Below are 13,123 nucleotides of genomic sequence, written 5' to 3'. Positions count from 1 at the left end.
AGAGCTCAGGTATTTTCTGTATACCAGGAAGCTAGTTTCAGAGCTCAGGTATTTTCTGTATACCAGGAAGCTAGTTTCAGAGCTCAGGTATTTTCTGTATACCAGGAAGCTAGTTTCAGAGCTCAGGTATTTTCTGTATACCAGGAAGCTAGTTTCAGAGCTCAGGTATTTTCTGTATACCAGGAAGCTAGTTTCAGAGCTCAGGTATTTTCTGTATACCAGGAAGCTAGTTTCAGAGCTCAGGTCTTTTCTGTATACCAGGAAGCTAGTTTCAGAGCTCAGGTCTTTTCTGTATACCAGGAAGCTAGTTTCTTATGACAAATGTTTTTAGCAACACTTAACAAAGAGCTGTAGTTCGTTTCAGAGTGGGTGGCAAGGAGTAAATATTTCTAAAACGAAAAGCATTGTTTTTGGGACAAATTATTCATTAACCCTTCTGTTGTGTTCGTTTCACATTAATTCATTCTGTGTTCCCGGTCCAAAATGACCGCCCCATTATAGCTGATTATAAGTCCATAATAATACATATATTATCACCTAATGTTGTGTTAGATCTTTTTATAAACTAAAGTTCTTGTGAACATTACTAGTTTTGAACTTCTATTTGCTATTTATGGCCTGTAGGCCTCATTGACCTGAGCTCATAAAGCTCGTTTTTGAGTGTAAAAAAAAAAGCAGAATGTATGGATTATTTTGACTATAACAAATACTCAGATGAAACATATTCTGCTATTTATCACAGGCTACTTCACTGTCAGTTTCCTGGCCTCCTCCTCTCCAGTGTCGTGATCAAAGATATGATCAAGCGCCTCATATCGTTTGGTCATTCTGCTGCCACAGAATGAATTGTGATAAAGGTCTCAAAAAAGCTTTATGTACCAGAATTGTGAGAAAAGTTCTATATATTATTGAAACAATGTAGAAATTATTTGTGAGAATGCCAACGGGTGTGGTTCCCATGGGGGAAAGATTCTATTGGGCAAAGGTTCCCCTGGGTGTTGCCATGGAAGCCAAGAAGGGGAGTGAGGTGTGTGTGTGCTCAAACACACATGCATGTGTTGGTCTGAGAGAGGAAGTGTGTCCATCTGATGAATGGACATGTCCCTGAACTCAATTTTATAAACTAATTGTAGTTTCACCCATTAATTTCTAATGACCGGTCATTTTTTAAATGTATGTTGTGGGTTCAGATGATGTGTGAGGACAAAGTCATGGAACCTTAAGAAAGTCATATTAAATGAACTATGTTTTTCTGAGAGAAAACGTCTAAATCGGTCCAATTCGACCAGAACACAACAGGAGGGTTAACCCTAAACCTCATCTAAATCTTGCAGTAAATAATATGGAAATTGAGCAAGTTGAGGTGACTAAAACCGCTTGAAGTAACTCTGGATTGTAAACTGTTATGGTCAAAACATATTGATATAATTTTGTCGCACCTGGACTGCTGTTCGGTCGTGTGGTCAGGTGCCACAAAAAGGGACTTACATGCTGACCACACGTTGCAAAATAAATCTAAATAAATGTAAATAAATGTACACATACATTTTATTCAATCATTGCGCCCACACTGCTTGAACGCATTAAGAGTCACTTAGTCACTGGCTTACTGGTGCTCTTTCATGCCGTCCCTAGGAGGGGTGTGTCACTTGAGTGGGTTGAGTCACTGATGTGATCTTCCTGTCTGGGTTGGCGCCCCCCCTTGGGCTGTGCCGTGGCGGAGTTCTTTGTGGGCTATACTTGTCTCAGGATGGTAAGTTGGTGGTTGAAGATATCCCTGTAGTGGTGTGGGGGCTGTGCTTTGGCAAAGTGGGTGGGGTTATATCCTTCCTGTTTGGCCCTGTTCGGGGGTATCATTGGATGGGGCCACAGTGTTTCCTGACCCCTCCTGTCTCAGCCTCCAGTATTTATGCTGCAGTAGTTTATGTGTCGGGTGGCTAGGGTCAGTCTGTTATATCGGGAGTACTTCTCCTGACCTATTCGGTGTCCTGTGTGAATTTAAGTGTGCTCTCTCTAATTCTCTCTTTCTCTCTTTCTCTCTTTCTTTCTCTCTCTCGGAGTACCTGAGCCCTAGGACCATGCCTCAGGACTACCTGACATGATGACTCCTTGCTGTCCCCAGTCCACCTGGCCGTGCTGCTGCTCCAGTTTCAACTGTTCTGCCTGCGGCTATGGAATCCTGACCTGTTCATCGGACGTGCTACCTGTCCCAGAACTGCTGTTTTCAACTCTCTAGAGACAGCAGGAGCGGTAGAGATACTCTGAATGATCGCCTATGAAAAGCCAACTGACATTTACTCCTGAGGTGCTGACTTGCTGCACCCTCAACAACTACTGTGATTATTATTATTTGACCATGCCTGTCATTTATGAACATTTGAACATCTTGGCCATGTTCTGTTATAATCTCCACCTGGCACAGCCAGAAGAGGACTGGCCACCTCTCATAGCCTGGTTCCTCTCTAGGTTTCTTCCTAGGTTTTGGCCTTTCTAGGGAGTTTTTCCTAGCCAATGTGCTATGTTTGGGGTTTTAGGCTAGGTTTCTGTACAGCACTTTGAAATATCAGCTGATGTACGAAGGGCTATATAAATACATTTGATTTGATTTGAACAGGGCAGCACGGCTGGCCCTTGGATGTACACAGAGCGCTAACATTAAGAATATGCTTGTCAATATCTCCTGGTTGAAAGTTGAGTAGAGATTGACTTCATCGCTACTTGTTTTTATGAGAGGTAATGACATGTTGAAAGCACTGAGCTGTCTGTTTGAACTACTGGCGCGCAGCTCGGACACCTATGCATACCCCACAAGGTCTCTTCACAGTCCTCAAGTCCAGAACAGACTATGGGAGGCGCACAGTACTACATAGAGTCATGACTACATGGAACTCTATTCCACATCAGGTAACTGATGCAGCAGTAGAATCAGATTTAAAAAAACAGATAAAAATACACCTTAGGGAACAGCGGGGACTGCGAAGCAATAGACACATGCATATAAATACACAATAACATACGCACTATACACATACGTGGTAGTGGTGGAGTAGGGGCCTGAGGGAACACGATGTGTTGTGAAATCTTTGAATGTTCTGTGATGTTTTTTTAAATTGTTTAACCGCCTTAATTTTGCTAGTCCCCAGGAAGAACAGCAACTAATGGGTAATAAATACAAATGCAACAATCAGGCTAGGTAGTCCTGAGGCATGATCCTAGGGCTCGTGGCCTCCGGGAAGGGAGGAAGAGAGAAAGAATTAGAGGGAGCATACTTAAATTCACACAGGACACCAGATAAGACAGGAGAAATACTCCAGGTATAACAGACTGACCCTAGCCCCCCCCGGCACATAGTCTATTGCAGTATAGGTACTGGAGGATGAGACGGGTGGGAGGACACTGTGGTCCCGTCCAACGATACCCCGGGACAGGGCCAACCAGGCAGGATATAACCACACCCACTTTGCCAAAGCACAGCCCCCACACCACTACAGGGATTTCAACAGACCACTAACTTACTACCCTGAGACAAGGCTGAGTATAGCCCATAAAGATCTCCTCCACTGCATGACCCAGAGGGGGCACAAAACCGGACAGAAAGATCACGTCTGTGACTCAACCCACTTTAAGTGAAGCACCCCTCCTAGGGACGGCATGGAAGAGCACCAGTAAGCCAGTGACTCAGCCCCCTGTTTCAGGGTCAGAGGCAGAGAATCCCAGTGGAAAGAGGGGAACCTGCCAGGCAGAGACAGCAAGGGTGGTTCGTCGCTCAAGTGCCTCGCCGTTCACCTTCACACTCCTGGGCCAGACTACACTCAATCATATGACCCCGCTGAAGAGATGAGTCTTCAGTAAAGACTTAAAGGTCGAGACTGAGTCAGCATCTCTCACATGGGTAGGCAGACCATTCCATATAAATGGAGCTCTATAGGAGAAAGTCCTGCCTCCAGCTGTTTGCTTACAAATTCAAGGAACATTAAAGAAGCCTGCGACGTTGCTGAACGATTTATTATGTCTATGCTGTCTTATCCTGTGTGTGTGTATTTACTATAAAGGACCTCATTTACAATGTGGAAGGGGCCTCTCAGAGAATTCATGGTTAGACACTGAATCGATCTGAGAGTCACAGGGTTGTGATAGAGCTCATATAATTAAAGATGGACTTTGATAACTAACTCTGACTTGTGTGTGTGGTTTGCTCCCATGATTTGGTAAATAGAGGAAATTTCCACGACAACGTGTAGGTATGTACGGCAGGACCAAATCGTGAAAGATAGGTAGGAGCATGCCCATGTAATGCTTTGTAGGTTAGCAGTAAAACCTTGAAATCAGCCCTTGCCTTAACAGGAAGCCAGTGTAGAGAGGCTAGCACTGGAGAAATAAGACATGATGAGCATAGTGTTGTGTACTGACTGTGCACCATGACAGTGACGCCTGTAGAGCTATTTATACCGTGTCAGTGTGAAAAGTAGGGAATTATTTTACTACCTGTCAGTCTAGTTAGTTCACATTGTTCTCCACAGTGTATTGGACTACCTATCTGTCTACTTAGTTCACCCTGTTCTCCACAGTGTATTGGACTACCTATCTGTCTAGTTAGTTCACCCTGTTCTCCACAGTGTATTGGACTACCTATCTGTCTAGTTAGTTCACCCTGTTCTCCACAGTCTATTGGACTACCTATCTGTCTAGTTAGTTCACCCTGTTCTCCACAGTGTATTGGACTACCTATCTGTCTAGTTAGTTCACCCTGTTCTCCACAGTCTATTGGACTACCTATCTGTCTAGTTAGTTCACCCTGTTCTCCACAGTGTGTTGGACTACCTATATGTCTAGTTAGTTCACCCTGTTCTCCACAGTCTATTGGACTACCTATCTGTCTAGTTAGTTCACCCTGTTCTCCACAGTCTGTTGGACTACCTATCTGTCTAGTTAGTTCACCCTGTTCTCCACAGTGTATTGGACTGCCTATCTGTCTAGTTAGTTCACCCTGTTCTCCACAGTGTTTTGTACTACCCATCTGTCTACGCGTAACGTAGCCCAGGCTAACTCATTCCAAAGACCGAAAGTTATTTATTTTAGAGCATTTTTAGCTATTCCATCATGTCCGTTGCTCTGAGACTTGGTTTCCTGTTGTTATTCTCAACATGTTGCCATTGATTAAAGCTCAGGTATACACAATTAAACCACTTTCTGTTAGCACGGGGAAACCTAATCCAAACCCAATGGCTTGTGTCCTCTGTTGTAACACCTATTAAAATAGCACAGGACATTGGCGCCAAACCTGGATGTATACACTCGAAACTGTTCTCAGACCTGCCTGGAGCACTGCAGAACCCCATTGACAGGAATCCTACATGACATCTACAAATAAACATAGCCATAACTTCCACATTAGCTGATTTGCTGCCCATGTAAAATGCAATTATGTGGACAGAAATTATGGTTAAAGGAGTTTCCAGCGTGAATCTCTCTCAAACTGGATTTGGCATACCTACCCTCAATCACTGTCAGCAGTATAGTTGCAGGCCTTCTGTCTAAAGCTATGGGTTATATTTAATAGACGACTGTTGAAATATATGAAAAATGGCACATCAGGACATCAGAGACATCAGGACATCAGAGACATCAGGACATCATGACATCAGAGACATCAGGCCATCATGAGATCAGAGACATCAGGACATCAGGGCATCAGGACATCAGAGACATATGGACATCATGACATCAGAGACATCAGGGTATCAGGACATCAGAGACATCAGGACATCAGAGACATCAGAGACATCAGGACATCAGAGACATCAGGATATCATGAGATCAGAGACATCAGAGACATCAGGACATCAGGACACTAGAACATCAAGGCATCAGAGACATCAGGACATCAAAGACATCAGATACATCAAGGCATCAGAGACATCAGGACATCAGAGACATCAGAGACATCAGGGTCTCATGTTTGGACCCAGACAAGAGTGGCCTTCAAACCTTAAAAACAATATAATTTGATTTACCATGGAAACAACCAACCAGAGAGGTTAGGAACCATTGAAACAACCAGCCAGAGAGGTTAGGAACCATGGAAACAACCAGCCAGAGAGGTTAGGAACCATGGAAACAACCAGCCACAGAGGTTAGGAACCATGGAAACAACCAGCCAGAGAGGTTAGGAACCATGGAAACAACCAGCCAGAGAGGTTAGGAACCATGGAAACAACCAGCCAGAGAGGTTAGGAATCATGGAAACAACCAACCAGAGAGGTTAGGAATCATGGAAACAACCAGCCAGAGAGGTTAGGAACCATGGAAACAACCACCCAGAGAGGTTAGGAACCATGGAAACAACCAGCCAGAGAGGTTAGGAACCATGGAAACAACCAACCAGAGATGTCAGGAACCATGGAAGCAACCAGCCAGAGAGGTAAGAAATCAAGCTGCTGCCCATACTGTAAACTGTAATTAAAATAAAACAGTTTGCAATTCAGATTCTTAATGCTGATAGAAACCTGCTGATATGCTGATGAAGGGGAGATAGGACCGTTGTGGGGGGAAGGAGGAAGTTCTCTGTGGCATGCCCTGTGGTCGAGGCAAGGCAAGCTGAGAAGCTGAATGGGGCATATTGCAAAATCCCTCTTCAAACACACACACACACAAACTCAAGCCCGCCTGCCCTTGCTGACTTTGTAGCGTTGGCTGGCAGTAGTATGAACCCACCACAGTCTCTAGTCCCAGTTTTCATTACTGACCTCCAGCGCACGCCCCCAAGTTAACGCCCCTGTGTTCAATGTTACCCTCCAACTGAGTCAGGGCCAAATGACTTCTCAACCCACTCTTATTGTCTTATTGACAAAATGCCTCCTGCGGAGACTGTGTTTCTCACACACACACACACACACACACACACACACACACACACACACACACACACACACACACACACACACACACACACACACACACACACACACACACACAGGTACTTTGCAAAGGAAACAACAACTCTCTTTATCTAAATCCATACTATTGAGCACCGTCAGTTCATCGAGCCACGGGTGGTCGAGGTTTACGTCGCTGAGCTCCTCTGGCTCTCATTCTGTTCTGCTGTGTTGAACGGCTTGGTATTGGAATGAATCTCTACTTGAGCGTGTCTCAGATATCGGATTCAACCATTTTTTTTTGCGGTATCGTATTGTGTTAGCCAGGAGATCCTGTGGATTGAGTGCCAAGTTTATCACAGATGCCTCAAGGCTGACTGATGGATTTTGATGCCCACAGGCAGAGGGCTGGGAAGGTCATAAGAAGGTCATAAGAAGGTCTTAAGGAGGCCATAATAAGGTCATAAGGAGGTCTTAAGGCCATAAGGACGTCATAAGAAGGTCGTAAGGAGGTCTCAAGGAGGCCATAAGGACGTCATAAGGAGGTCATAAGGAGGTCTTAAGGAGGCCATAAGGACTTCATAAGAAGGTCATAAAGAGGTCTTAAGGAGGCCATAAGGACGTCATAAGAAGGTCATAAGAAGGTCACAAAAAGGTCATGAGAAGGTCGTAAGAAAGGGGTCGTCTGTTTCTCATTCAGCGCATGCACTTAAATGCTCGATTACCATCTGTGTTGATGTGATCACCTTACCACTTGTAGCCTATAGGGCCTACCCCACTCCGACACTGTTAATCACTGAGTGAGAGATCTCAGCGTGACGTGGGAATGTGGGCAACAACAAAAGAAAGCACACTGTGTACGGTTACACACACACACCCCAATAATACAACGATTGCGGAAAGTCAGATTAATATAATGGTTCGTTTAACGTTTACATGCTTTTTTGTAAGAAGAACGATTTCCCTAATTATCCTGTTTACGTGGACACATCTGAAATCAGGCCAAATGTAAACATTCTGCCGGCTAGCGACCATGTTATTTTTTTTCCGGACGTGTCAAGTTTGTTTGTGAAAACTATTTCTAAGATGTATACTGTCAGTTCCCCCCCCCCCCCCCCCCCCCCCAGAAACTCTTTTCACTTGAGCATAAGAGAGAGGTTTACACTACCAGTGCTGGCACAACGGATCAGATCAAATACACTGCTGGAAAGATGATTAAGCCGTTGAATAACGTCCTAAATAATAATTAGACTTTTACGTCGTTTAAGATAAGCAGAGTAAGGTGTTTACATACTCGACCTACCTGCCATAATCAGTTTAATATTGAGTTATTAGTGTCCATGCCAACATACTGACTGTCTTCCTCCTCTACAGTCCGAAACAGAAGCAAAAGCGGGTGGAGAATATATGGAAAGTCATTATCATGTTCAAATGTTCTATGTATTAGTAAAAGATTGTATGCGTTTGGTTCAATTCCAGCTCTTACATCTAAACTGTCTAGCCTTAGAGCCTAGGATGAGAGTTGTGTGTTTGCTCAGCTTGGACCATAGGTTTATTTCCACCCCTCTGAAACCAGCTAGGATGAGAGTTGTGTGTTTGCTCAGCTTGGACCATAGGTTTATTTCCACCCCTCTGAAACCAGCTAGGATGAGAGTTGTGTGTTTGCTCAGCTTGGACCATAGGTTTATTTCCACCCCTCTGAAACCAGCTGAATTCTCCTCTACTTTCTCACACAGGATATATTGAACAATGGTACTTTGATTAAAAGGAAGTGCATCTCTGTGGATCCACGTTCAGAAATACTATATCAAAAGCACACTGTGTTGCCGTTGTCCTTTGACCTTGGACGTGCGCTGTGGGATTATCGGTATCTATGGCTTGTTAGTCCAGCCCGTTCTGAGTCAGTGGATGAACTCCATTTTTAGAAACACATATTGACACATACCCTTTTTTTTACACTATTTACCCAAGCCTAGCTGACCCAAGCCTTGCTGACCCAAGCCTAGCTGACCCAAGCCTAACTGACACAAGCCTTGCTGACCCAAGCCTAGCTGACCCAAGCCTTGCTGACCCAAGCCTAGCTGACCCAAGCCTAACTGACACAAGCCTTGCTGACCCAAGCCTAACTGACACAAGCCTAGCTGACCCAAGCCTAGCTGACCCAAGCCTAGCTGACCCAAGCCTTGCTGACCCAAGCCTAGCTGACCCAAGCCTAACTGACACAAGCCTAGCTGACCCAAGCCTAGCTGACCCAAGCCTTGCTGACCCAAGCCTAGCTGACCCAAGCCTAACTGACACAAGCCTAGCTGACCCAAGCCTAGCTGACCCAAGCCTTGCTGACCCAAGCCTAGCTGACCCAAGCCTAGCTAACCCAAGCCTAGCTGACCCAAGCATACCTGACCCAAGCTGAGCTAATCCAAGCCTAGCTGACCCAAGCCTACCTGACCCAAGCCTTGCTGACCCAAGCCTAGCTGACCCAAGCCTAGCTAACCCAAGCCTAGCTAACCCAAGCCTACCTGACCCAAGCTGAGCTAACCCAAGCCTAGCTAACCCAAGCCTAGCTAACCCAAGCCTACCTGACCCAAGCCTAGCTAACCCAAGCCTACCTGACCCAAGCTGAGCTAGCCCAAGCCTAGCTGACCCAAGCCTAGCTAACCCAAGCCTAGCTAACCCAAGCCTAGCTGACCCAAGCCTACCTGACCCAAGCTGAGCTAACCCAAGCCTAGCTAACCCAAGCCTAGCTAACCCAAGCTGAGCTAGCCCAAGCCTAGCTAACCCAAGCCTAGCTAACCCAAGCTGAGCTGATTAAGCATCCACTATAGTTCCTGGAATCGTGCTGAAAAGGAAAATGTGAACCTGAACTATCTGAACCTGCATAGTACAGTTCAGTTTGACATGACACACGAGTAGAAGGGTTAAATCCCCCTCATAACAAGAGTGTAAAATACTTCAGAGATGCTGTCATTTAAATAGTACAACACAAACAGGTGTGAGATTATTATTTTGTTAATCTAATTGAACGCCAGATAACCTAATTAGGAGGTAGTGCAATGGCGTCATTATTTTGTAATGAACAGATATACATGAAAACAATTCAATTAATTTGACACTCCGTTATGCACTGTCATCAGAAATAAAATAATTAGCAGCTGCCTAATGTGTACTGAGAGTGTATTTAATTTAACTTACTAATTAACCGCAAGTCTTACGAAATAAGATCTCTCCCGCTAATAAGTTAAGTCTTAGGACTTAATCAAACTGCTCAATTGACTTGTATTCACGACTTCAGTGTCTTTCCCTCGCTATTTTACACGAGCGCGTGTGTGAGCTGTATACGCCGACAAAATATCAACTCCCAAGGACTTTTAAAGTCCTTACACTCAATCTACAATTTTAGAAAAGGGGTTCTAAAAGGGATAGGAGGCTGTCTTCACAGGACAAACCCCTTGAATGTGTAAAACACATCAAAATAGCAACAATTTAACTATACATAAGTATATACACATCAATTACACTATACATGAAAATGCAATCAAAACACAAAATGCAAAACACAATCAAATGAAAAAGATATATTCTTCAGTAATAAGGCCCCCTTTAGATTGTTGAAATGTACATTTTTTTAGGAACCAAAAATGTAGATGACAGAATATTATATGGCACAATATGCAACATTTTTTAAATTCAATTTTATTGAGTAAATGCATTTATTGTTTAAAAATTTTTTTTGGGATGAGATTACCATTTAATGAGTTTAAGGTTATTTGTTCATGTCAAAACCCCACATATACTGATTTAAAGGTTGTGTCATTATATCCTTTTAGGTTCCACCTACCTAAAGGGATTCTTCAAAAAGTTTCTCCTATGAGGACGACTAAAGAACACTTTGAGGTTATAGGTCAACCTTGTTTCTTCTTCTAGTATTGTACCGCGTTAAGCTTTAGTAATAGCATATCATCAGTAAAAATTATTCTCAAAGTGTCACGCCCTGACCATAGAGAGCCCTTGTTTCTCTATGGTGTAGTAGGTCAGGGCGTGACTAGGGGGTATTCTAGTTTAATATTTTAATGTCGTGTTCTAGTTTATATTTTCTATGTTGGTGGTTTGTATGATTCCCAATTAGAAGTCGCTGGTAATCGTTGACTCTAATTGGGGATCATATTTTAAGTAGCTATTTCTCCCACCTGTGTTTGTGGGATATTGGGCGGCAGGGTAGCCTAGTGGTTAGAGCGTTGGACTAGTAACCGGAAGGTTGCGAGTTCAAACCCCCCGAGCTGACAAGGTACAAAATCTGTCGTTCTGCCCCCTGAACAGGCAGTTAACCCCACTGTTTCCCAGGCCGTCATTGAAAATAAGAATTTGTTCTTAACTGACTTGCCTGGTTAAATAAAGGTAAAATAAAAAAATAAAAAAATAAATATTGTTTTGTGTTTGTTCCTGTGCACCACGTAGTCACGTTTAGTTGTTTGTTTATCGATTTATTTGTTTTTGCTTTAAGTTTCACTTTATAATAAATATGTGGAACTCAACATCCGCTGCGCCTTGGTCCCGTTCTTACGACAGCCGGGACACAAAGCTTGCCTCACAGCAATTGCAAGCAAGATGTTCCTTCACAGGACTGTGTGAGCAGAGGATATCGTTTACAGCTAATTGCCTGTGGGTCCCTCACTTCAGAACACTTGGTACAACTTGTGAAACATCCCCCAAACCGCATACCCGACAGCACTCCGCTGGCCAAGTCTTCAAAAGAACACACACACAACACACACACACAAACACACATATTTCTGGTTTCTGTAATTAATAAACAAGGAAACTTCAAAGCCACTGTGTTGTCACAGAGCCTCCCCTGCTAAATGCCACCATCTTCAAGACATGGCCCTTCTTACATCAGCTGATATCTCAAAGTGCTGTATGGAAACTCAGACTAAAACCCCAAACAGCAAGCAATGCAGGTCTAGAAGCACGGTGGCTAGGAAAAACTCCCTAGAAAGGCCAAAACCTAGGAAGAAATCTAGAGCGGGACCAGGCTAGGAGGGGTGGCCAGTCCTTTTCTGGCTGTGCCGGGTGGAGATTATAACAGAACATGGCCAAGATGTTCAAATTAAGTTCATGGAGGAACAGGAGGAGGAGGAACCATCATGGAGGAACCACTAGGAAGAACCATCATGGAGGAGCTATTAGGAGAAACCATTAGGAGGAACCATCATGGAGGAGCTATTAGGAGAAACCATTAGGAGGAACCATCATGAAGGAACCATCATGGAGGAGCCACTAGGAGGAACCATTAGGATGAATCATCGTAGAGGAGCCACTAGGAGGAACCATTAGGAGGAACCATCATGGAGGAGCTATTAGGAGGAACCATTAGGAGGAACCATCATGAAGGAACCATCATGGAGGAGCCACTAGGAGGAACCATTAGGATGAATCATCGTAGAGGAGCCACTAGGAGGAACCATTAGGATGAACCATCATGGAGGAGCCACTAGGACAAACCATTAGGAGGAACCATCATGGAGGAACCATCATAGAGCCACTAAGAGGGACCATTAGGAGGAACCATTAGGAGGAACCATCATGGAGGAGCCATTAGGAGGAACCATCATGGAGGATCCATTAGGAGGAACCATCATGGAGGATCCATTAGGAGGAACCATCATGGAGGAGCCACTAAGAGGAACCATCACGGAGGAACCAGCATGAAAGGACCATCATGGAGGAGCCACTAAGAGGAACCATCACGGAGGAACCAGCATGAAAGGACCATCATGGAGGAGCCATTAGGAGGAACCATCATGGAGGAGCCACTAAGAGGAACCATCATGGAGGAGCCACTAAGAGGAACCATCATGGAGGAGCCACTAAGAGGAACCATCATGGAGGAGCCACTAAGAGGAACCATCATGGAGGAGCCACTAAGAGGAACCATCATGGAGGAGCCACTAAGAGGAACCATCATGGAGGAGCCATCATGGAGGAACTATCATGGAGGATCCATCATGGAGGAACCTCAGATGAAATAAAAGCCATTAGATGATTACAGCACCAGAGATGATATGGGGACAGGTAGACAAAAATACAAATGTAGAAAGTTCTGGAAACTTATTTGATCAATATTCATCACTAACACAAAATCCTTTTGGCTGGGCTTACTTTGTCTTCATAGACTCACACCCAAAATGTGGATATTAAAATGTCATATTCTCAATAAATTCTTGTTCATCTTTAATTATTATAGTTATAGA

The sequence above is a fragment of the Oncorhynchus clarkii genome, chromosome 1, assembly GCF_045791955.1.
Source record: "Oncorhynchus clarkii lewisi isolate Uvic-CL-2024 chromosome 1, UVic_Ocla_1.0, whole genome shotgun sequence".
NCBI classification, from domain to species: Eukaryota; Metazoa; Chordata; class Actinopteri; order Salmoniformes; family Salmonidae; genus Oncorhynchus; species Oncorhynchus clarkii.
This window is presented reverse-complemented; position numbering follows the sequence as displayed.